The sequence below is a fragment of the Triticum urartu genome, chromosome 1 (genome assembly GCF_003073215.2).
Source record: "Triticum urartu cultivar G1812 chromosome 1, Tu2.1, whole genome shotgun sequence".
In the NCBI taxonomy this organism is placed as follows: domain Eukaryota; kingdom Viridiplantae; phylum Streptophyta; class Magnoliopsida; order Poales; family Poaceae; genus Triticum; species Triticum urartu.
In genome coordinates this window covers 477518609-477543414 of record NC_053022.1, presented here as the reverse complement: position 1 = coordinate 477543414, position 24806 = coordinate 477518609, and positions in this window count along the sequence as shown.

Sequence of the window (24806 nt, the reverse complement as noted above, 5' to 3'; positions counted from 1 at the left end):
CCTCCCCGCGCTGCTCCGACTGCCCCGAGCTCCCGTTGAGTTGCACGCCTCCCTGTGATGCGACCTGGTCGGAGGCTTGATGCTCGCCGTCGGCAGTGCCATGGCAGGGATGGGCGGCGCCGCTCCTCCGTAACCACCGTCCAACGGGTTCACGACGAACGACGACGGTGTTTTGTTTTGCAACATCCATTGTGTCGCAATTTTTTTTCTGCAACATTAGTCATGTTGCAAAACTTTCTTCCGTAATAGCATATAGAGGTGAAGACGAAGAGAGAAAATTCCGCAATAGCACCTCACTTGCAAAAAAATCTGCAACAATACCTCTGTTGCAAAAAAAAGAGAAAAAATATATTCTGCAATGACCTATGTTGCAAAAAAAATCCTGCACACAACCTATGTTGTAAAAATATCCACAACAGAATCTTTGTTACAAATGTGAGCTTTGTTGCAAAGAGGAATTAGTTTAGCTGCTTGATTTTGTCACATCCGACCGCTCGCAAGGTGGTTGATCTTTTAGAAAGATCCGTCGGCCGACGCATAGCAGGCCCGAAAAACGTTAGAATTTTGTACACGGGCCGCCTGCAGCATGTTCCCGCAAAGCCAGCTCATTTATTTTCGTGCCAGCACAGGTAAGAGAATCCTATTTATCGCATCGAATGTGGAATAGTCGCAGGTTCACACAGGGCGCCAAAGCTGGGTTGTACTGTTTTTCATTTTTTTTGTTCTGTGTTACGTTTCCATTTTATTTTTCTTTCTTGTTTCTTTTGTCTTTTTACTTTCTCCTCTTTTTCATAAATTGTTTTTTTCAAAAAACTCGATAATTTCAGGAAAATTGTAATTTAGAAAAACTGTTCATGATTTTAAAAAATACACCATTTTGAAAAATGTTCAGAACATTAAATCCTTGGTCTCATTGCAAAATTGGTTCAGAATTTTTAAAATTGTTCTGTTTTTTCTTTGTGTTTTTCAATGTTGTTCGAGATTTCAACAAAAGTTGCATTTTAAAAATGTTCCAAATACGAAAAATATTCTTGTATTGGTGAAATCTTCGCATATTCAGAATAATGTCCGAGTTTGAAGAAATACATTTTCAAAAATTGTTATGAATATTAAAAATATGTTTCCTTTTTGAATAAAAATCACAACTTTTAAAATGTCATGTTAGTATAAAAGGTCCATGTTTGCAAATAAAATTGCTAACTACAAACTTTTCAGATTTTGTTGTGTATTCCTGAAAATGTAAAGAATTTCAAGCTAATTTTTGGGATTTTCAAAATTATTCATGTTTCCAATAATATTCAGTAATTTATATTTTTTTAAAGTTCAAAAAAAAATCCCAATCTGGCATTGGAGTATGTTCTTAAAGGTTTGAGTTAGCCATTGGTTGATAGGAGTCGTTTCTTTGAGTGGCTAGCAGCACGTAGTTAGGTCTTTAAGGGATGATTTCGATCCTTGAACTCATCAATTTTTGGAATTTTTTCATGCCTTACAAACATAGGTCGTCTTGGAGCCTACCAGTGTGCTGTCCCATACACGAACTGATGTGTGTCCCACATGCTATTTTACGCAACTAGCATCATATAGCAGCTCCCATGCAGTTGGTCCAAGAAAAAAAATCTCTGTTGCACAGGCAGTATTGGGCCTCGGCCGCACTCCTATATTGGGTCGTCTGAGGGAGCAATTTTTTTCTTGGGCCAATAAAAGAGGATATGTTGGTTTGGCTCGAATAAAAAAAATTGTGGGCACATGAGCGCTAAGATAATAAAATAGAATAAATCCTAATGAAGAAGGGATATTGATGTCTGGTTATGCGCTAAATATGCTAATGAAACGGGATTTATGCCCTACAATTAATAATCTATCCGGTTACGCCATCATAAGAGAGAGTGGCCGAAGCAGCCATGGCCCGAAGGTCGTCGCATAGCTACCAAATGAGGAGGTAGACACAACCCCGGGACAGAGGCGGACCCGGAGGAAAACAAGCACGAGATGGATGGTTGCTGCAACACCGATTAACCCCACCACTATCATGATCTCGTCAGACAAACATGACCCGCGAGAAGACTGCAACTCCTCTTTCTATCACATCGATATGACAATCGTTTATGGTGGACACATCAATTATCCCTCCCATGGTTTCTCGCAAAGAAATATCTCTCGCATTGCAATGTACGGGCATATTATGTGCTAGTAAAAAAAGAAGTAACTTGTCACAACTGTTACGATGTCCGAGTGATTTGTGCGCTTCTCGTTGAAGGTTCGAGCCCGTCGCCCGCACAAATTTTGTGTAGTTTAAATACCAGAAAAAGAAAAAAAAAGTTAAATGGGCTGCAAAGCTCGGATGTGGGCTGCGCGAAGGAGCCAGATAGTGGGTCGTGCCTAGTAACTTTGTTAGGCTGGTATCATGATGATTGCATGCACGCTTATGTCTATGTTTATTTTTTGAAAAAAATGATTAAATGATTCTATCTAAAAATACCTTTTTTAATACGTATACTTCAAACCTAAAATTTATTAAGATATATCAAACCTATAACTTTTCAAAATGTTAATGCAGTGTATAGAAAAATGTTAATAGCATAGTTTAAATAACATTGATACCGCTAAAAAAGTTTGTAACAGAATATTTTCATGTGTTTCAGTAAAATGTACGTGAAATTGTGAAAAGAAATGTTAATCATCTATTTGACAAATAATAAACGTGCATAAAAATTCTGACCTATATGAAAAATGTACAACGTGTATGTAAAAATGTAGAGAATAAAAAATATATATAATAATAAATGTGAATCATATAATAATAAAATGTGAAACGTGTAAAAAAGTATTACAGATGTATAAAAAAAAGGTAAAACGTACATGAAAAATAGGTATAAAACATATACATGAAAAATATATTAATTACGCAATTAACAAAACTAAAACTGTATAACTTAAATGCTGTTGATGTATATGAAAAATATACAACGTGTAGTAACAAAGTAGACAATAAAAACATATTTTAATAGAAATATCAATCATCGATTTACAATATGTTAATACTGTATTATTAGCAAATGTCACTATGTAAGTGAAAAAATGTGCATTGTGTGTAAGAAAAGTTGGCATGTGCTCAATAAATAGAAAAGGAGAGGAAAATATGGGAAAATTTTCCGAATAAACCAGTAAAAAAGAAAACATTAAGAAACAAAAAATAAAATGAAAATCAGAAGAGAAAAAAATGACAGAATAAAATTATTTGTTACAGTGTTGGGCTGGCTCGCTAGCTCCTGCCCATAGGCGATTCCTAATGAATTGGTAAGGGCCAGACATAGTCATTGCTTGATATTTTTAAAATTGTGAATTCGCAGTTATAAGCAGGCCGTGCAAGCCGCTCCAACTGACAAGCTTCCATGCTATATAAACAATGCGGATTTTTAAATAAACAAACTACAGCAGCAAAATCTTAACGTTCAAAATCGAACTAAGGACATTTATTTTTTTGAGAAAAATCAAACCAAGGACCTGTTGCCAGTGATCCAAAATAGCCAGCTACTGTAACTCCTAGAAATTTGTAACTAAAATAGCAACACGGTGCATATGAACAATAAGTCGCAACATATTTATACATTTTAGAAATTTCGAAAGTTATTTTCGTTTTGAATCAAAACGCATACATTTCATGAAAACGTGAACAATTTTTGACTTCTCAAATATTTCTTAAAAAAGGAACAAAATTAAAAATGAGATGTGTTTATGAAATTACGAACAATCTTTTAAAACATAGAAACATTTTCTGCAAAACAGGAACAACATTTGAAAACGTGCAATTTTTAAACTTTATGAACAACTTATTCAAAATATAAACATTTTCCAAAAATTTCCTGAACATTATTTGAATATGGGAACAAATTTGAAAACAAGAACAATTTTCAATATTTGCAAATTTCTCATATATTTTTTAAAATTGTGAATTCGTATTTTTAAACATGATGTTTTTCGGAATTATGAACATTTTTTCAAAATGCGAACATATTTTTAAACTAGGAACAGTTTTTGTCAGGCACGATTTTTTTTCAAAATTCCAGACATTCTTCAAATTTTCGAATTAAATTTGGAAACACGAAAATTGGAAATGGTAGAACATATTTAGACATTACATCATTTTTTGAATTGATGAACAAATTTAAAATTCAAACATCTTTTAAAATTTTCCGATTTTATTCTGAATTGGACAACAAAATTTCAAAAACACGAACAGTTTATAAAATTCTTTAACAAATTTTGAAAGTTGAACATTTTTTGAAATTTCCAATTTTTTCCTAAATGTTTGAACATAAACATAAAATGCAAACATTTAGTAAATTTCAAATTATAACTTTTTATAATTTTCGACCTTTTTTTGTACAAGAAGCGGACCATATTTAAAATCAATTTTTTTGTAACTTCTGAACTAAATTTCAAACCAAGATCTTTTCTTAAAAAATGAACAATTTAAAAAAAAAAGGAGATTTGATGAAAAATAAAAAAATGAAAATGAACAAAACGAATAGAAAAAAGGAAAAGGGAAAGAAACGGAAAAGTAGAATAAAAAATAATAGGAAAAAAGAAAAAAGAAAAAAAAACGTTCAGGAACCATCTAGAACGTTCATAAAATTGAAAAAAACAGGTTGGGTACCTTCGAGAATGTTCCCAAAACCGGGATCGGAGGTGCCCGTCTCGCTGCCGACTCGTGTCGGTTGGTCGTTTGATTGGGGGTGTTCGAAGCAGCGACAATTTGATGCAGCATGCGTCACATAGGAATCGGGTTCGCTTGGAGTCATTTTAAAAAGTTTCCAGAATCTTCACACGTGGTTTTGTGAAGCTTGTGGGCCGGTTTTTCCTTTTTATGTTGGATATGGCTATTATTGTTTTCCATGTTATATGCGTTTTTGCTGTGCATATTTATTTTTTAATTCACGATTTTTTTCTTTGTTGAATGTGGGAATATTATTTAGTGAAAAATTCTTTAAAGTTCATGAATAAGTTTTATTTATATATTTTTAAATTTATTAATACTTTATAAATTGTGAATATTTTCAAATTCATGATTTTGTATTTCATTTATATGACCAGTTTTTTGAACTTGCGCGCGGACGTTTTATTTCGTGAACATTTTTAAAATTTATGATTTGTTCTGTAATTGAAAAGTATTGTCTAAACTAATGAACATTTTTAGAAGTTATGAACATTTTCAAATTTTGCAAATATTTTATTCGAGATTCACGATTATCCTTGCAAATTCGTGAAATTTTTTCGGATTTAAAATTTATTTCTATAAATTCCCTGATTTATTTATTTAAAATAAGAACAATAGAAATATAACAAAAAATGCGACAAACAACACATGTACCTAGCCAAGCTTTTATTAATTTGTCGCAATGTGTTGACACGAGATTTTAGCATGGTACGAGACGCAATTAAGATGGCCATAAATGAAAAGGGTTTCAACGTGAAAAGGTTTCATATCATCAAATTGAGCAACTTCATTGTTTGAGTCATCATCATCCGACCTCAGGTTAGGAGTCGAAACTGTGCTCAGAGCTCTAAAATTTTATGTTGAGATCACTGTTTGGCTGATTACACCCCAAGATGGCCTCATATGAAAAAAAATGATCTACATGAATTGTCTCCGTCTTGTCGAAATGGTCAATTTTGATATAAAGATCGTCCCAATCCGAGTTCGTATGCAAAAGTTAGAGGCAACACTCTGCGGACCAACCCTGATGAAAAAGTGGCACGAGGTAGCAGACACCCACCTAGGTGATGTCTGATGGGTTGCGCGAGCTATTTGGCCTTCACCGGTTTTGGATGCTTGCTGGTTTTTGCATGATTGCCGATTCTGAGTGCTTGCCGGTTTTGAAAGGCTTGCTGGATTGAAGGGCCTGCCGACCAAGAAAAAAGCTTGCCGGTTTTGAACGCTTGCTGGTTTCGAGTGCTTGCTGGTTTTCGTAAAAGCTTGCCGGAAACTAGTAGGGACAATTCGAACAGAAGTTGAAGATGGGATAAAAAAATTATCTAGATGTACTTGGATGAAAGGTGTTCTACACAGAAGTTGTGCGTATCGTAGAAACGGTCAACTTTGCTTTCAAAGTCATTATCACATAAGATAGTATATGGCCTGCAAAGTTGCTACAAGACTCGGACAGCCAAAAAACTGCATGGCTGAGTCCAACTGGGAGTCAAAGATGGCCTCGTAAGGTATTTAAGATGGCCTAAATAAAACGTTCAACATGAAAGTTGTTTGTCTCATCAAAACGGTTAAATTTTTTGTTGGGCTTATCTTCATCCAAGGTCGTTTGTGGCCTATGAGGCTCAAAGACCGAACTGTTGTCTCACACTTACGTAAATCCGGGTTCGGGTAGTTTTGGAAAGATTTGGACGGGAGTTGGAGTCCTTTTCTTTTACGGGAAGTCCAGTCACCTCATAAATAGATGAAAATTGACAGCCGATTGAACAACACACAATTAAACAAATCAATATACTACTTTTTATCTATATTTTATCTTCCCATCGTTTTCTCTCTTGTTCTTCGCTGTTCATCGTTGAGAGCCACGAATCCCGAGGCTCTAGGGGCGAGCAAATCGACCTAGAGCAGCCCATAGCTGCCGCACTCCTTGACAGCGTCCCTCCCGGGCGTGCGGGGTTTCAGGTCTGCAAAAGCGCCCGCTGACTGTCTTGCGCATCACGCTCTCGGTCGGGTCTCATTCGACGTGAGCTGCAGTGCATCACCCCCGGAGTCGAGGATACACGTGACGTGTTCGTGTCTCAACACACTTTTTGGTGACCCTACTAGAGACTAAAAATCAATCACCTTCATCATCCATCATGGTCGATCTTTCGAAGCCATCAGAAGTGGATGCCGATAACATCATCATCAAGCCCAATTTTGAGGAATTATCGGCAGACCATCACCAAGCTTATGAGGAGTACAAGAAGGCACGTGAAGAGAAGGAGATGCATGAGTTCCTTGCTAAGTTCAAAAAGGATCGCCAAGGCAACATCACTTCAATTGAAGAAATCAAGTTTTTTCCTCTTCACAATGAGCAAGTAGTGCCAGCTGTAAGCAAAACCTTCTCTCCTGAATAGTCAGCTAAAATTACTATTCTTATTGCTGAGATAGACAATAATACTGCTCGAAAAAAATACTCCTCAATCATCTAATGGTAGTGGTGGTATGTCTGCTGGCGTAGAAAACTTTAGTCCAACTTTATCTATTTCATCGGCGCCGCCCGTGCTGTTGTATTCTTATTCCAGTCAGACAAACCAACTTGTTGCTCCACCCTTTAATCCTGCCATGAACATACCAAATTCAGTGAATCCAACTGCATTGCTAGGTTATGGTTCGGCAAGTCCAAGTGGATTGCTGCCGAACTATGGTACAACATACACACCACCATCTCTTCCGACTAGCATTATACCAGCTATTAGAAATCATATTCACCATGCGCCACAACCACAAGCAGTGCCGCTCAATATGAGTGATATTTTGACTAATGCCAGAGAGGAGATGTATAGGGTGTTCGAGCATTGTGGGATTGAACTACCTAAACCACGAATTTCCAGGAAACCATATCTAGAATTATTTTTTATGTCGTGCCATGCCCTTCCGGATATAAAGTTTCAGATTTTGTTAAATCTAGCGGAGAGGGAACAAAGACTATATGGGAGCATGTTAGTCAGTACTTGGCACAATTAGGTGAGGCAAGTTCACAAGATGAGTGGAAAGTACGTTACTTTCCTTTGTCTTTGACTGGTACGGCTTTCTCGTGGTTTTTTTTTTGCAAATTATATAAACATTTTTCTGAACTTTATGAACGGTTTTATAAATTTTCACTAAAACCTTTTTCATACTGGCTAGCATTTCTTGTTTTTAACAGAATCAACTCTATGAGCTACTTTTGTTTCTAACATTTATCTAACTTTTGTTTCTAATAGAAGATCGCATACATAAATGACTTTTCTCTGAACACTTGAGTATACGAGAATCAACTCTGGGAGCTACTAGGACATCTTGAACGCTTGTGCCTACTCATTTCTCTTTTCTCTTTTATTCTCTTCATTTCATGGACGCCTCCAGTTTTTTTCGTTTCGCTGGTCAGTATCTGAACGGTTCTTCTTAGTTTGTTTTTTGTTTATTACTTTTGCCTTTTCTTGTTCCTTTTCTTTTCTTTTTTCCTTTTTTAAATGCATGAACTTTTTTCAAACTTCTGTTTTTTGTTCTTTCAAAATCGATGAACTTTTTTCAAAAAGTTCATTTCAAAAATTGTAGTGGGTCGTTCGTTTTTTCCCTACTTTGTTTTGTCTCCCAAAAACTTAAATTTTGTTCTAATTACTTTTCTTAATTTTTTAAAGCGTTCATCGCACATTAAAAAATCATGAAGTTTAAAAACAAAGTTCGTACAACTTTTACGAAATGTTGATATCATTTAAAAAACTGTGACATTTAAACAATGTTCATGTGTTTAAAAAATGTTAGTGGAATTTTAGTTTTTTTTGAAAATTCATAAAATATATTCGCATAATATAGGAAAAGTGTTCCATACGATTCAGAATTTTTTTGTCACATTAAAAACGTTTATACAATGTAAAAAATGTTCACGTAATTTTAACAATGTTCTGCACCATTCAAAAAAATATTCATGACATTAGAATCGACTACAAAATGTGTCTGTGCGTTGCAACATGAGAGCAATAAATCCTCACATGCGACTTGAGATCCATCCGTGCTGCCACTTTCCTCTTCGCCACCATCTGTTGGGAAACGTAGTAGAAAAAAAGATCCTACGGTCACCCAAGATCAACATGAAGATGCATAACGGGTTGGGATAATTATCGTTACCGTCACCGAGTTGCAGCGGAAGAAGAATTTGCCGCCCTCAAACCGTCGATGAACGATCAATCTACTTGGTTGCAAGTGTTCAACCTTCACAATCCGGCAGCGCTTCGCCGTGCAGACCTAATCATCACCAGAGAATTAGAGGGAGGAGATTAGAACCACCCAGTACTTCTAATTATGAGGACAAGAGGATTAGCCTAGCTCTAATTAGTCAATTAGGACCAACTAGAACTAGAACTAGAGGAGGCTCCAAAACTTATATGAATAATAGAGCAAAGACCACCAGTATATATAGGTTGGAGAAGGAGGAGGGGGCAGCCACCAAGGAGGGAAAGTCCCTTCTTGGGGCACCGGCCAAGGGGGAGGGGGACTCCCCCCTAGTCCTATTTGGCCCCTTATATGGAAAGGGGGGGGGACCACTTCCTTACGGGCCCTTGTGGCCCATAATTCCTTCCACCTCTTAGTCTTTAAGCCCCATTGATATTTAAATTGAATATAAAATGTTCTAAATACTTCTAGATCATTATATTTTTTTAACAGCTCCAGCAACATTTTACACATATATATAATTTATCGGTAATACCCGGCATTACCCGATACTCTTCGAAACCCTTCGGGTGACCCTGAAATGCTTCTGGATACTCTCGAAACTATTATGAATATTCATGAAATAGTTTCACAAATATATTCTCATGACTCCCATCCTACCAAGACTTACAAGATTGTGATCATCTTAAACTTGTGACCTCGTAGGTTCGGTAACTCATAGACATGAATGGAACCGTTTGTTCAACGACGGGCAGCGGAACCGTGGAGGTCCGTATTGGTCCCCATGAGTACATGAACGATATTTGAGTGAACCTTCGGTTATCATGTGATGTTCCCTTTGCTTCGTGACACTTCAACAAAACCCGGGATGCATCAGTATCCTCCTGAGTCATCACCATGCTCACTATACTGAAATCCTCATTACCGGTTTTGTTCTTCTTTCTCGTTGTTGTGTTCCAGCATCCCCGTGATGAAGTTACGTGTGTCTGTCCAGATGATGATTGATGCTGTCACACCGATAGGGCCCTAAGAATATCTCTTCATCATCGGAGGAGAAAATCCCACTCTCGAGCTATCTAGTCCCTTGTCAAACTTTCCGATGAACCTGTAAGTTGTCGTTATGATCACCATGTTACAAGTGACGTTTGAGCAACCCCAAAGCCAACCATATGATAAGAAGTGACTATGATACTCTCATGGTCTAAGGAGCAAATTCACACGTTAACACTCCGTGTTGTTGCAATTGACTGCATACGATATTAACTCAATTCGTAACAAACAAGATTGGGTCGATTCAATATGAACGTTCTTCCAACGTCATAATCTCAATGTCGTTTTAGGATCATAGTTACACTTAACGATATCCTAAGATCCGAAAAATGTGATCACCAACAACACTTGAGACTAGGAACCTTTTATTTGTCGTTTATCATTCCACACATGCATATGAGTTTTCACTGAATCGCATATTCCAGGATCATAGCAGTTATAGCATAGAATATAAACTCTTTAATTATGAATACGGAAATATAATAATACAAATATTATTGTGCCTAGGGCATATTTCCAACACCATCATCCATGGGTAGTCATGTTGTCCAGCTAGTCATGACCAACGTTTTCAATCCCAAGGCAATGAGTTCAGTAATCACACTCTAGCACACCGGTTTCGCAAGCTTTCCTCCCTACATCGACTTGCAATTCCATAGACAATGCTCGTGCTTCGTCATGGAACAAACGACGGTTAATATGAATTGGGATAGTCCAAATTGGGAAACCAAGATGCGGACTGTTGTTCACGTTCAGTGACATTAGGAGCATTGCACAACGATCATTCATCCTCGCTCCCCTCCAGCCAAGTCTTGCTATGTCGATGAAGATGAACCGAGAGTCGATGGGGTATGACCAGGAGCCTGAGTAACAACAAATGGAGGCAAGGTTGAAGGGTCCATGTGCAATGCTCCTAATCTTGTCGAACGTGAACAACGGTCCATCTCTCGGCTTCCTGATTTGACCAGTCTCGGTCCATAACTCATCGCCTTGGGATTGAAAACGCTGGTCGTGAATAGTTGGACAAGGTGACCACCCAACAATGATGGTGGCGAAGAGAAGAAGTGGCAACACGGATAGATCTCAAGCGGCGTGCGAGGATTTTTCTCTCCTGTTGCAACACACAGACACATTTGCTAGTTTACTATTAATAGATGCAGGTCATTTTCGCAAAAAAGTTCTGTTTGGCGAAGGCCCAATGACGACGGACGAATTCTCCTGAGTATATCAAACAAAAGAAACATTTAAGACTCAGTCGTCAATCTTTATGGTTAACATAAAATCAATGATATAAAGAGGTGACAGAAGGAAGGAGAACTAAGAAAGCTTCCTCCTTTTAATATTAGTATATAGATATTCACGCATTTCAAGAATATATTCATGACTTTTTAAAAAAAGTGTTTCAACAATGTAAGAAGATGTGCACGTAGTTTTAAGCAAATGTTTCATAACATTTTAAAAGATAAATGTGTATTTAAAAATGTTTAAGATTTATTTGAGAAAATGTTCAATAATGTATTTGAGAAAATTTCATCATGTATTTGAGAGAGGCCCACGTGTATCAAAAAATGTGACTAGTGTATACAAAAAATGTACAACGTGTGCCAAAAAAATAAAACGAAAAACACAAAAAAGAAAAAGAAAAATTCCCCAACAAATGATAAGAGGAACATAGAAAAACACAAACAAAATAGGCATGGAAGGTTCAAAAACCAATCCAAACAAGTCTAATGAACCTTCCCAAAACCGCTTAGATGGGCCAACTCACTTAGGTTATGGTGACCCAGTGGCTGAGGCGGGGCGGTGATAGATCTTGCAACAAGTGGTAAATAGCCATGTACAGAGCAGCGCACATTTGAATCTACAGTGAAGGCGTGCCAAGGTTGGCGGCAGCTTTCTCGCCATTACTACATTGGTTGAGTCGTTCCCATGCGTAGGAGGATATTTCAGCATTGGACCAAGCAAGATGAGTTTGATGTGGTCATTAGAAACAGGGTAAGATTACTAACACGAGGTTTCTCAAAAGTAAGGTTGGAACTTTGATGAAACCTTACCCCCGTTACCCATCTTGAATCTATTCTTTTTTTGCTTGCACATGCCATGTTAATGGTTTTAATCTATACGAGATGGATGTGAATAGTATTTTTTTCTTAATGGTACTATATTAAAGGAAGTATATGTTGCACAATTACCTGACTTCGTTGACCTCCATCACAGAACCACATGCATAATAGGCATATGCCGACTCTCCCAGCCTCCCAGATCTGTTCTCCCATGGTTCTTCTTCCATCGCCGACTCCCCTCATCTCTGTTTTCCTTCTTTCTTAGCCCTTCCTTCATCTATCTCCTAAATGAGGTAAGCAACGTTGGGTTACCATAGGGTGGCATCGTCCCGTCAGCAAGGAGATGCGTTGTGGCGGCCGCTGCCACCGAAAGCCAAGGGTGCGACGATGTCCACTTCCAGAGCGGCAACAACCAGACTCTACGGGCTCCAGTTTTTAAGCAATGACTACCGGGGACTATGACCACTTCCTTTGACATTGATGGGTAGTTTCTTTTGCCTCGCTTCTGATTCGAATGCCTGCTTTCGTATCGGTTGATCCTGTTCACCCAAATCAGCGTCAATGACCTCATAGGCCTTTTGTTGCAGCTTTCCTTTTAGTCTTCTACGGGCTAGTGGTGAATAGATGAGCTTGACTTTTGGTCCTTCGGGCCAGTGCTAAAATCGACGAGCTACACTTGTGGGCTATCAATACCCTTTCTGGCGCCGTTGCTTGGGGGCTATGTGTGGGGTGAATATTCCCGTGTGTGCTTGTTGTCTTTATTTATAAGTAGATTTTATTTTCTATTCTGAGCTGTTCTCTATCTTTATGGGTATGGGACATGGAACACCAAAAAAAGTTGTACTTGCTACTCATGGAGATGGGAACCTCCTAAAACCCCATTGAATATTTCTTTGATAATCTTGGTAAATCCTATTCAACATGATAATGAGATACACTTTGGATCAATGTGAATATTTTAGGGATTATCACTTGACTCAAAAAGGGGAACACTTATAGGATCAAATAAAAATGTTACGTTGGTATGCTTGGAATATGTTCTCTATGTATGATTATACTTGTTGCTCTAGGATGGAGGCTCCACACATACCTTCCATTGTGAATTTAGTGATAATGAAACCGTGGCTTCTTATGCTAATTATGTGTATGATTACCATGATGTGGAGCAAATAGAAGAATTTGTTGATTTTAAGGGTTCTTATGAAATTTCTTCTTTGTTTGAGAAATATGAAAAGTATGATGATGCTCTTTACAAATTTGCAAATCTTGCCATACTTTAATATTGCTATGACAACTATGAATACAATGCTCATATTGATGATTTATTGAGAGGATGTATGCTGCCTTAGAAAAGATTAATATTTTGCAGGACTCCATGAAGAAGAAATTGATCAAACTATGAGCTCGTTAGATGAAAAAGATAAGGAGGGGAGTGAAGAAAAAATGGAGAAAGAGTGGATTAGCTACCCATGCCCACCTTCTAATGAGAGTAACTATTTAACCCATAGATTGTTTAATTTACCTCCATACGTACCGGACGATGATTGCTACAATGAATGCTATGATCTGATGGATTCGTTTGAAATATCCCTTTTTGATGAAATGGATACTTGCTATGCTTCTGGCCACGATGCCACTATAAATGTTGCTTATCGTGCAATACCAAGGGCAAAGAGGACATCAAGAAAAAAGGGGAGCATGACCCCGAACTGGTCACTGCAGCAAACGAGATGTAGGAGACCGAGGGCAAGAAGCAGCGGCAGAATGGCAAGCCCCAGCGACCTCCGCGCACATATGAAGAAATCATGAGTGGACCGTGCCTATACCACAACTATGGGACCGATAAGGCTCAGTGCTACACACGGGAATGCCAACTTAATGAGCAACTCATTCGAGAGAAGGGGAATAACCACACCGCAAGCCATGATATGCAAGCCATAGCATGATTAATTCCTTTGGTGGTCTGGAAATGGACTAGAAAGAATTCTTGCCTTTTTATACAGAGGTGACCTTGAGTTATCAAACCCACGGGAGGATGGTGCCCTTTAAGCTAGGGTCTCAAACAAGATTTTGCTAAAGAATTAATTCCAACTTTTGATCGGATCGTAAATCAAAGTGACATAGGAAGAACACTTATAATAAAAATAGGCATGGATATGAGGTCTTATGCTTACAACCACATATTTTTGACAGGATCAAATATTGTCGGCACCCCACACATAGTAGTACACATCATACATACACACAACATGCAAGTATGTGTTGGTACAACATGGCATCACAACATAACTCTACGACTCAAAGTATTTATTTAAAACGCTCCGAGGAGGCATACATAGCATTATATTACAAACATGGGTCTCATGACATAACATAAAAGTCATACAAGCCACAAGCGGAAGCATAAACATGTCTAAGTACAAATAGTTGAAAAGAAAGAAGGCTGGAAAGCCTTTCTATCTACAATAACCTCATATGAACCAAATCTCTATCTGGGATTCCCAAGCTAATCGGTCAACGTCGAACTCATCGTAGAAACCAAAAGTGAGACTAATGTATCCTCTGCAAAAACATAAATTAAGCAACCGTGAGTACAAAGGTACTCAGCAAGACTTACATCAGAACTAACTACATATGCATCAGTATCAATAAAGGGGTTGTGGAGTTTAACTGCAGCAAGCTAGCTTCTATCATGTACTATGACTATTAGTAATTTCTTTGAGGTGAGAAAGCACACACGAGTCCACATATTCACCATATCAATACACCACTAAGGATCCACTCCCGTCTCCCCATGAGAAGGCCATCCATATCACTCACACTTATCTTGCACATTTTACGGTATCTGTTTCAACTTATCTATGAACAATGCAAGCTTTCTAAGTAATTCCATATCTGCGGACGCGACTATTCAAATAGATCATATTACCTTGGAGGGGTGTACTTCTTCACACACACTCTCACCACTTACCACCATGTATAGTCATGTATCTCGACAACCTTCAAGAGGAAGCTTGGCGAGGGTGTCGGACACGAACTAACTAACCACACAAGACTCTAGTCCAAGTTTATCGCCTACCCGAGACTGGTCAACAAGGAAGTCCAGCCGAGGTTTCCACTATGGCCCCGAACTATGTGTGCAGGGTTCCTAAGCCCACCATTCGGGTGCCACTTGGTACACCGTGCCATGGTGTCTATACCGCATCATAGCCCACCCCTAAGGTCAATGCTACACATGGCCTCCAACACATATCCTACAAACACCAGAAACTAGTTGCAACTCCTGGATAGAGATCAAGGTGATTAATAAGTTGAGAGAGTCAATTAAGGATCCCAATGTATGGTAGTAACTATCTTGGATCACAAACACAGAACTCGGTTCCTGAGGACGACCCCAATGAGACAACCCACCATGTAATCCTACATGGCCTCTCATCGCTACCTTTACCAAATTGTGTTCACACACTTAGCTTTCACATAGTAGGACCTGAACGCAACCATTCCAATTCATCGTCCAGATGGATCAGACGCGACACAACTCTAAGCATAGCAAGCATAACGAGCAAGCATCGATGAGTAGTCACAACATGGGTCAAGCAATTCCTACTCATGCTAGTGGGTTTTGCTATTTACTATGTCAAACATAGGTCATGCAAAGGAATGGATTCAACTACCGAAACATGTAACAATTGAATTGTTGTTGTCCTAATGCAATAAAAGAAAGCATGAGCGAGAGAGTGAGATTGTATCAAAGTGATCAAGGGGGTGCTTGCTTGGCACTTCTTAAGATAGTACTGCTCTTCATTAGTGAAAACGATCCCAAAGTCGGAAACGTCGACTACCGAGAAGGAACAACACCGACTAGCAAAAAAGGAACACAATCAATGCAATGCACATTCACATGAATGACATGTCATGTTAAGGTACTGAATTCACCTAATACAATATTTAGCCAAGTTAATTGAAGTGGAATTCAAACAGGATCAAATTCCAACTCCAAATGTTATTTCATAATTTTCCCTAATCATCATTTGTCCTATTCAATGATGTTAACTTGTTCAAGCATGCATGATCATGGCATAAACAGATTCTTCATGTTTTTCTGACCATTTTGATATATAAATTATTTCATTCCGAGTTACGGTTGAATTTCTATGAATTTTAGAAGTTTTGGTTATTTTATGAAATAAATAAATAAATTTAGATTTATCTGAAATTCCAGAAATCAAATATTGCGTCAGCTCCACGTCATCAAGCGGTGGTGGTGGCCGTGCCTAGGGTGGCCAGATTTGACGGCGGCGAGCTCGACTGCGGTGGGATCAATGGCTATGACATGAATTTGATGAGGGGAGCAGGGGAGCAAGAGGAGCTCACGACGAAGCTGCACGGACGATCACTAGGCTCGGGAATGGCCAGAGTGCTTCAAATCAAGGGACGACATCCGCTGGCCATGGCGAAGGAGAAGACGGTGATGATAGGTTACAGGGCATCACCGGTTGCTTGGCTCGGTGAAGACGATGAATACGATGAGGCGGAGCTTCCAGACATGGTGGTTCGTCTCCTAGGTGTCGTTGGCAACGCGAGTGGCGGACAACGGCACGGCAGTGCTCTTGGGTGGCTTTGGATCGAGCAAAGGAGGAGGAAAGCGAAGCGTAGGGGAGTGGGAGAGGGGGTGCTAGGCGTCTCCTAGGCGCGAGACGATGGCACGGGGAGGCCAGGTAGGTGATACGTCTCCATCGTATCTACTTTTCCTAACTATTTTGCTCTTGTTTTGGACTCTAATTTGCATGATTTGAATGAAACTAACCCAGACTGACGCTATTTTCAGCAGAACTACCATGGTGTTGTTTTTGTGCAGAAATAAAAGTTATCGGAATTGGATGAAACTTTTTGGAGAATTATTTGGAATAAATAAAAATTACTAGAACCAAGACCCACTTGAGGGGGGGAGTGTTGGGAAATGTAGCATGCAATTTCAAAAAAAATCCTACGCTCACGCAAGATCTATCTAGGAGATGCATAGCAACGAGAGGGGGAGAGTGCATCTATGTACCCTCGTAGACAAAAAGCGGAAGCGTTTGACAACGTGGTTGATGTAGTCGAACTTCTTCTCGTTCCGACCGATCAAGCACCGAACGTACGACACCTCCGAGTTCTGCACACGTTCAGCTCGATGACGTCCCTCGAACTCTTGATCCAGCAAAATGTTGAGGAAGTAGATGAGTTCCGTCAGCACAACGGTGTGGTGACGGTGATGGTGAAGTGATCTACGCAGGGTTTTGCCCAAGCACTACGAGAATATGACCGAGAGTGTAATCTATGGAGGGAGGCGCCGCACACAGCTAACAGATATTGTTGTGTATCCTAGGCGCCCCCTCGCCACGTATATATAGGTGGGAGGGGGAGGGGAGCAGCCTTGGGACGCCCAAGTAGGAGGAATCCTACTTGGGGACCTCCCCCAATTCGGCCACCCCCTTTCCTTATTTCCGGAGAGGGAAGGAAAGAGAGCGGGAGAGGGGAGGAAGGGGGAATCCTATTCCCTCTTTTTCCTTTCCCTTCCCCTCTTTCCTTATCCTTCTTGGCCGGACCATATGGGGGGTTCACCATCCCCTTGTGGCTGGTGCGTTTCCCCTCTTGGCCCATAAGGCCCATATCTTTTGCCGGGGGTGTCCGGAACCCCTTCCGGTGACCCGATATGTACCCGGTACCCTCCGGAACACTTCTGATGTCCGAATACCATCGTCCTATATATCAATCTTTACCTCTCGACCATTTTGAGACTCCTAGTCATGTCCGTGATCTCATCCGGGACTCCGAACAACATTCGGTCACCAAATCACATAACTCATATAATACTATATCGTCATCGAACATTAAGCGTGCGGACCCTACGGGTTCGAGAACTATGTAGACATGACCGAGACACCTCTCCGATTGATAAGCAATAGTGGAACATGGATGCTCATATTGGCTCCTACATATTCTACGAAGACCTTTATCGGTCGAACCGTTATGACAACATACACAATTCCCTTTGTCCATCGGTACGTTACTTGCCCGAGATTCGATCGTTGGTATCTTCATACCTAGTTCAATCTCGTTACTGTCAAGTCTCTTTACTCGTTCCATAATACATCATCATGTAACTAAATCATTAGTCACTTTGCTTGCAAGGCTTCTTATGATGTGCATTACCAAGAGGGCCCGGAGATACTTCTCCGATACTCGAAGTGACAAATCCTAATCTCGATCTATGCCAACCCAACAAACACCTTCGGAGATACCTATAGAGCATCTTTATAATTGATATGTCTCCAATGTATCTATAATTTTTGATTGTTCCATGCTATTATATTATCTGTTTTGGATGTTTTATATGCATTTATATGCTATTTTATATGATTTTCGGGACTAACCTATTAACCTAGAGCCTAGTGCTAGTTTCTGTTTATTCCTTGTTTTAGAGTTTCACAGAAAAGGAATACCAAATCGAGTCCAAACGGAATAAAACTTTTGCAATGATCTTTCTTGGACCAGAAGACACCCAGGAGACTTGGAGTGCAAGTCGGAAGAGCCACGAGGCGGCCACAAGGGTGGAGGGTGAGCCCCCCAACCTTGTGGGCCCCTCTGTGGCCTCCTGACCTCGATCTTCCTCCTATATATACTCTTATACCCTGAAAACTTCCAGGGGAGCCACGAAACCACTTTTCCACTGCCGCAACCTTCTGTACCCATGAGATCCCATCTTGGGGCCTTTTCCAGCATCCTACCAGAGGGGGATTCGATCACGGAGGGCTTCTACATCAACACCATTGCCTCCCCGATGAAGCATGAGTAGTTTACCACAGACCTACGGGTTCATAGCAAGTAGCTTGATGGCCTTTTCTCTTTCTTTGATTCTCAATATCATGTTCTCCTCGATGTTCTTGGAATGCTATTCGATGTAATACTCTTTTGCGGTGTGTTTGCTGAGATCCGATGAATTGTGTATTTTTATGATCAACTTATCTATGAATATTATTAATCTCCTTTGAATTCTTTTATGCATGATTTGATATCTTTGCAAGTCTCTTCGAACTATCGATTTGGTTTGGCCAACTAGATTGGTTTTTCTTGCAATGGGAGAAGTGCTTAGCTTTGGGTTCAATCTTGCGGTGCTCGAACCTAGTGACAGAAGTGAAACCGGCAAGTATTGTATTGTTGCCATTGAGGATAACAAGATGGGGTTTTCATCATATTGCTTGAGTTAATCCCGCTACATCATGTCATCTTACTTAATACGTTACTCTGTTCTTATGAACTTAATACTCTAGATGCAGGCAGGAGTCGGTCGATGTGTGGAGTAATAGTAGTAGATGCAGAATCGTTTCGGTCTACTTGAAACGAATGTGATGCCTATATTCATGATCATTGCCTTAGATATCGTCATAACTTTGCACTTTTCTATCAATTGCTCGGCAGTAATTTGTTCACCCACCGTAATATTTTCTATCTTGAGAGAAGCCTTTAGTGAAAACCTATGGCCCCCGGGTCTATTTTCCATCATATAAGTTTCCGACCAACAATACTAGTTTCCTATTTACTTTCCTTTGCAATCTTTTACTTTATGTTCCATAAACAAAAAATACCAAAAATATTACTTTACTGTTTATCCATCTCTATCAGATCTCACTTTGCGAATAACCGTGAAGGGATTGACAACCCCTTTGTCGCGTTGGTTGCAAGTTGGTGTTTGTTTGTGCAGGTATTCGATGGCTTGTCGCGTTGTCTCCTACTGGATTGATACCTTGGTTCTCAAAACTGGGGGAAATACTTATGCTACTTTATTGCATCACCCTTTCCTCTTCAAGGGAAAAACCAACGCAAACTCAAGAGGTAGCAAGAAGGATTTCTAGTGCCGTTGCTGGGGAGATCTATGCCAAGCCAAGACATACCAAGTACCCATCATAAACTCTCATCCCTCGCATTACATTATTTTTCATTTGCCTCTTGTTTTCCTCTCCCCACTTCTAAAATGATTTTTGAGAAGATTCGCCTTTTCTTCGCCCCTCTTCCGTTTGTCTTCTTCGTTTGCTTTTTGTGTGCTCGTGTGTTGGATTGCTTGCTTTGTCATGATGGATCAAGATAATAACAAATTGTGTGACTTTTCCAATACCAACAACAATGATTTTATTAGTACTCCGATTGCCCCGATGCTAATGTGGAATCTTGTGAAATTAATACCGCTTTGCTGAATATTGTTATGAAAGATCAATTTTCCAGCCTTCCCAATGAAGATGACGCATCCCATCTTAATAATTTCGTTGACTTGTGCGATATGCAAAAGAAAAAAAAGATGTGGATAATGATATTGTTAAGTTGAAGCTATTTCCGTTCTCGCTTAGGGGTCGCGCTAAAACTTGGTTTTCATCTTTCCCTAAAAATAGTATTGATTCATGGAATAAGTGTAAAGATGCCTTTATTTCCAAGTACTTTCCTCCCGCTAAGATCATCTCCCTTAGGAACGATATTATGAATTTTAAGCAACTTGATCATGAAAATGTTGCACAATCTTGGGAGAGGATAAAACTGATGATTAGAAATTGCCCTACTCATGGTTTGAATTTGTGGATGATTATACAAAACTTTTATGCTGGATTGAATTTTGCTTCTAGAAATCTTTTAGATTCAGCCGCGGGAGGCACCTTTATGGAAATAACTTTAGGAGAAGCTACTAAACTCCTAGATAATATTATGGTTAATTATTCTCAATGGCATACCAAAAGATCTTCCACTAGTAAAAAAGTGCATGCGATTGAGGAAATAAATATTTCGAGTGGAAAGATGGATGAGCTTATGAAATTGTTTGCTAATAAGAGTTCTCCTATTGATCCTAATGATATGCCTTTGTCTACTTTGATTGAAAACAATAATGAATCTATGGATGTGAATTTTTTGGTAGGATTTTTTGGTAATAACGTGTACAGAGGTAATTTTAATCCTAGGCTATTCCCCAGTAATTCCTCCAATAATTATGGTAATTCCTACAACAATTCTTATGGAAATTATAATAAGATGCCCTCTGAATTTGAGAATAGTGTTAAAGTATTTATTAGTTTTCAAAAGAATTTCAATGCTTTGATTAAAGAAAAATGCTTAAGATTGATGATTTGGCTAGAAACATGGATATAATTTCTCTTGATGTTGATTCTTTGAAACTTAGATCTATACCACCTAAACATGATATCATTGAGTTTCTCAAAGCCATGAGAATTTCCATTGATGAGTGCAAAGAAAGAACCGCTAAGATGTGTGCCAAGAAGGATTGGTTTATAAAAGCGTGTTCTTCTAGTTTCCGTGAAAATAATGATGAAGATCTTAAAGTGATTGATGTGACTCCTATTGAATATTTGTTTTCACACATGTATTTGGGTTTCCAATCAATACAATTCTAGCAAGAATAATAAAAATTTATCATGAGTAAGGAAATATAAAATAACAACTTTATTATTGCCTCTAGGGCATATTTCCTTTAGGCCCAGCTGCCCACTAGGCACCAGGGCACACCACCCCCTCTGGCACGCCCTGGTGTGTAGTGGGGCCCATGAGGCTACGCTGACCCTAATTCCAACACTACAAAATCCTACTTTTGGAGAAAAAAAATAGGGGAGAAAGTTTCATCGCGTTTTACGATATGGAGCCACTGCCACCTTGTCACACCCTGATTTTCATGCCACTACACTAAAGCTAACAATCATGATAAAATGTGGTTTGACAAAAACTTTTGAGTGTTTTGGACCTTGCCTTGATTGGTTTTTGTCTGATGTTTGCAAGTGCTCTAAAAATCAAATAAATCCTCCAAGTCCTATACTTCATCTCCTTGCTCCAAACTCTTGAACCAAATGATTATGCCATGTGTATAGGACATAAAAATAATTTCTTACAAAATAATTTGGCCAAATAGTATTTTAAAAAATTAGTTTTCCAAAAACCCCTGAATTGAGGTTTGCACTGCAAGTACTTAATTAAGGGCATTAAAAATCTTTCCAAAAATATATTTGACTCCTATTAGATATAGGATACCCAGAAACCACAAATATATAATTTTAAAAGTCATTTACCTATTTTATTTAAAGGCTTTTTCTTTAGGCCAGAAATGGTCTTTAATAGGTTAAATTATTTTTATGCTTTAAAAATATTTGGTAAAACCTAGGGAAACTCAATGGACATATATTGTCCATATATAAGAGTTTAAACACATGGTCATGATCAAAATATTGGTTAAATCCCTCAAAAACCCTTTCTGGATAGTTCAATCTTTTGAAATATTTACAAAGGAAATATTATCCAAAAATTCCAAGAAAATTCTAGCATGTCACATATGACATGTTTGATGATCTTGACAAGTATCATGTCATGGAGAATAGTATAACCCCATGAAATCCCCTCAAAACCATTTCTGTCCATTTTGAAATTTGAACAACTCTACATTGCCAAGTGTGTCCTTTCGATCTGAATTTTTGTGGACATGTTCAAATCCCCAAATGATGACACTACACCAAGTGGTGAATCAAGGAGAATGGTTTTGCATGACTAGATCTTGGAAAACCCATTTCTATTGATTTCTAGGGTTTACAAAAGTTGCACTGTCAACTTTGCCCAAATGAGCTTAAATTTGGTAGAACACATTATTTCTAAGTGCCACTCCATCCTGTTAATTTTCATGGAAAGTGGAATTAATTTTCCTGCCCAAACCAACAACAAACACCTTCTGCCATTTTTCCAAAACCATCATTTTGACCTCTTCCACTAATCTCCATGAGCACAAGTTTTTACCATAGCTGAACCTGATCACCAGCAACCTCCAGTAGCTCCCCCTGTTCCAAAGCTCCATGATTGATGGGGAAAAACCCCATTTCCCCCTCTGGACAGCCACTGTTCACCTCTCTCTCCACCTCCCCTCTCATCTAGTGGCTCTCTAGGGCATCCAATGCCACTCCTACCTTGTTTACTCTGCCCCAAAACCCCCAGACACTATAAGACATGCCCATGGCACTATTAAAATGCCATGGCATGCCATGGACGCGCTCTGGAGCACGCTACAGTGCACTCCCGCACTGTAGCTTGCCCATTCCGAGGCACTCGATGACCTTGGGCGCCGGGTCCGTGTCTCCCGAGGTCGCCTCGACGTCCACGGCACGCTAGCTAGTCGGCCCCCTCCTCCCCCTCTCTCCTTCTCACCTTGCTGAGCTCGCCCGACGCCGCCCAGCTCGGCCAGTGGGCGCACGAGCTCGGGGCCCTCCTGGAGCTTGCCCTGCTCCCTCTCTCCTCTCCTCTCGGCCTGGACCACGACCACGAGCACGCCAGGCACGCACCAGAACGCTCTTTTGGCCTCTGGCAACGCCACAGGCCGTGGCCGTGCACCCCGCCTACGGCACCTCCCGGTCGCGCCCGTATAAGGCCACCCCGAGCCTTCTCTCGTCTCCAACTGCTCTCTCTCCCTCCCGTGCACCCCCGGACCAACCCACTCCTCCTCCCGTGCCTTCTCCCTCCTCCTCTGCCGCCATTGCCGCCTCGGACCCCCGCTCAAATTCGAGCCGCCCCAGCCTCCCTTCCTCCTCTGAACCGGTCCGTGGCACCCCCCAAGCCTCCACGAACCTCCCCAACACCCTAGGACCCCTCCTCCGCAGCCAAAGCGGGCGCCACCACCAAGCCCGCCGCCGCCATCCGCTGGACCCGAAGCCCTGCTCAACTCCAAGCATCGGCGTGTGTGTGCAGCACATGGATAGGTGTGCCTCGTTGCGCTGAGTCCGCCGGTGTGTCGGGCGCCGCCGGAGGTGGCCCGTGCTGCCCAGGAGAGCGCCATCGCCCACTCGGCCTCCCCTCCCCTGCCTCTGCTCTGTTCGAGCGGGAGGTAGGCGATGGCCTGAGCGCTGGGCCCCGCACGTCAGCGACCCAGCGGCTGGGGCCCGCCGTTTAAGTGGAGACGGGCCAGGAGAAATGCGCCTCCGACGTCTCCCTCCTCACCCGCGTGGCTGAGCTAGTGGGCCGGCCCACTGCTAAACTGCGCCCAGTGCGCTGGATAAGGGTAAAGCCCTTTCTCCTTTCCTTTTTCTTTTCTAGATAGCTTCAAAACTCTCTAGAGAATTCAAATAGTGTCCAAATTCGATGAATCAAATTTCTACTGACTCCATAAATCAAGTCCTAATTAATGGGCCATAGTGGACATTTTTGTTGTTCTTAGTTTTCACTGGACACTTAAAAAAGGTCATTTATCCACATAAGTCCACTTCAAAAATCCATATTATATTCATTTCAACTCCAAATCCAGTGAAACAAATTTCTAAATGTTTCTAAAATCGTGCCTGATTTAATGGGTAATTCTACTCATTTTTATAAAAAGGCATTCTATAGACAACTTGTAGATCCATTAAATCCCTTGTTCCATCATATCGAAATTTTTAGAAATATCCATTGATCCACTTCCAATGAAATCACCTTGGTCATTCCTCATATGACCACAGGCATCCTAGAAAAGTCCAACTCACATTTTTTAGAGCACTTTTATTTTTGCCTGGTCGTGTTGCTTATTATGGTTGTTTTCGACGATAGTTGACGAAGTAGATGAAATGCTCGGAGTTGGACCAGAGATATTTGAAGACCTCGAAGACTTTGTTAAAACAGGCAAGCAGCCCTTTGGCCATGTCTAAGAAACCCCTTTTATGCTTGTCATATGGCACTTTTATTGATTGCATCGAAGTCATGATAAAATGGTGACCACTTGAGGTGGTTTGCCTCCGTTGCTTTTC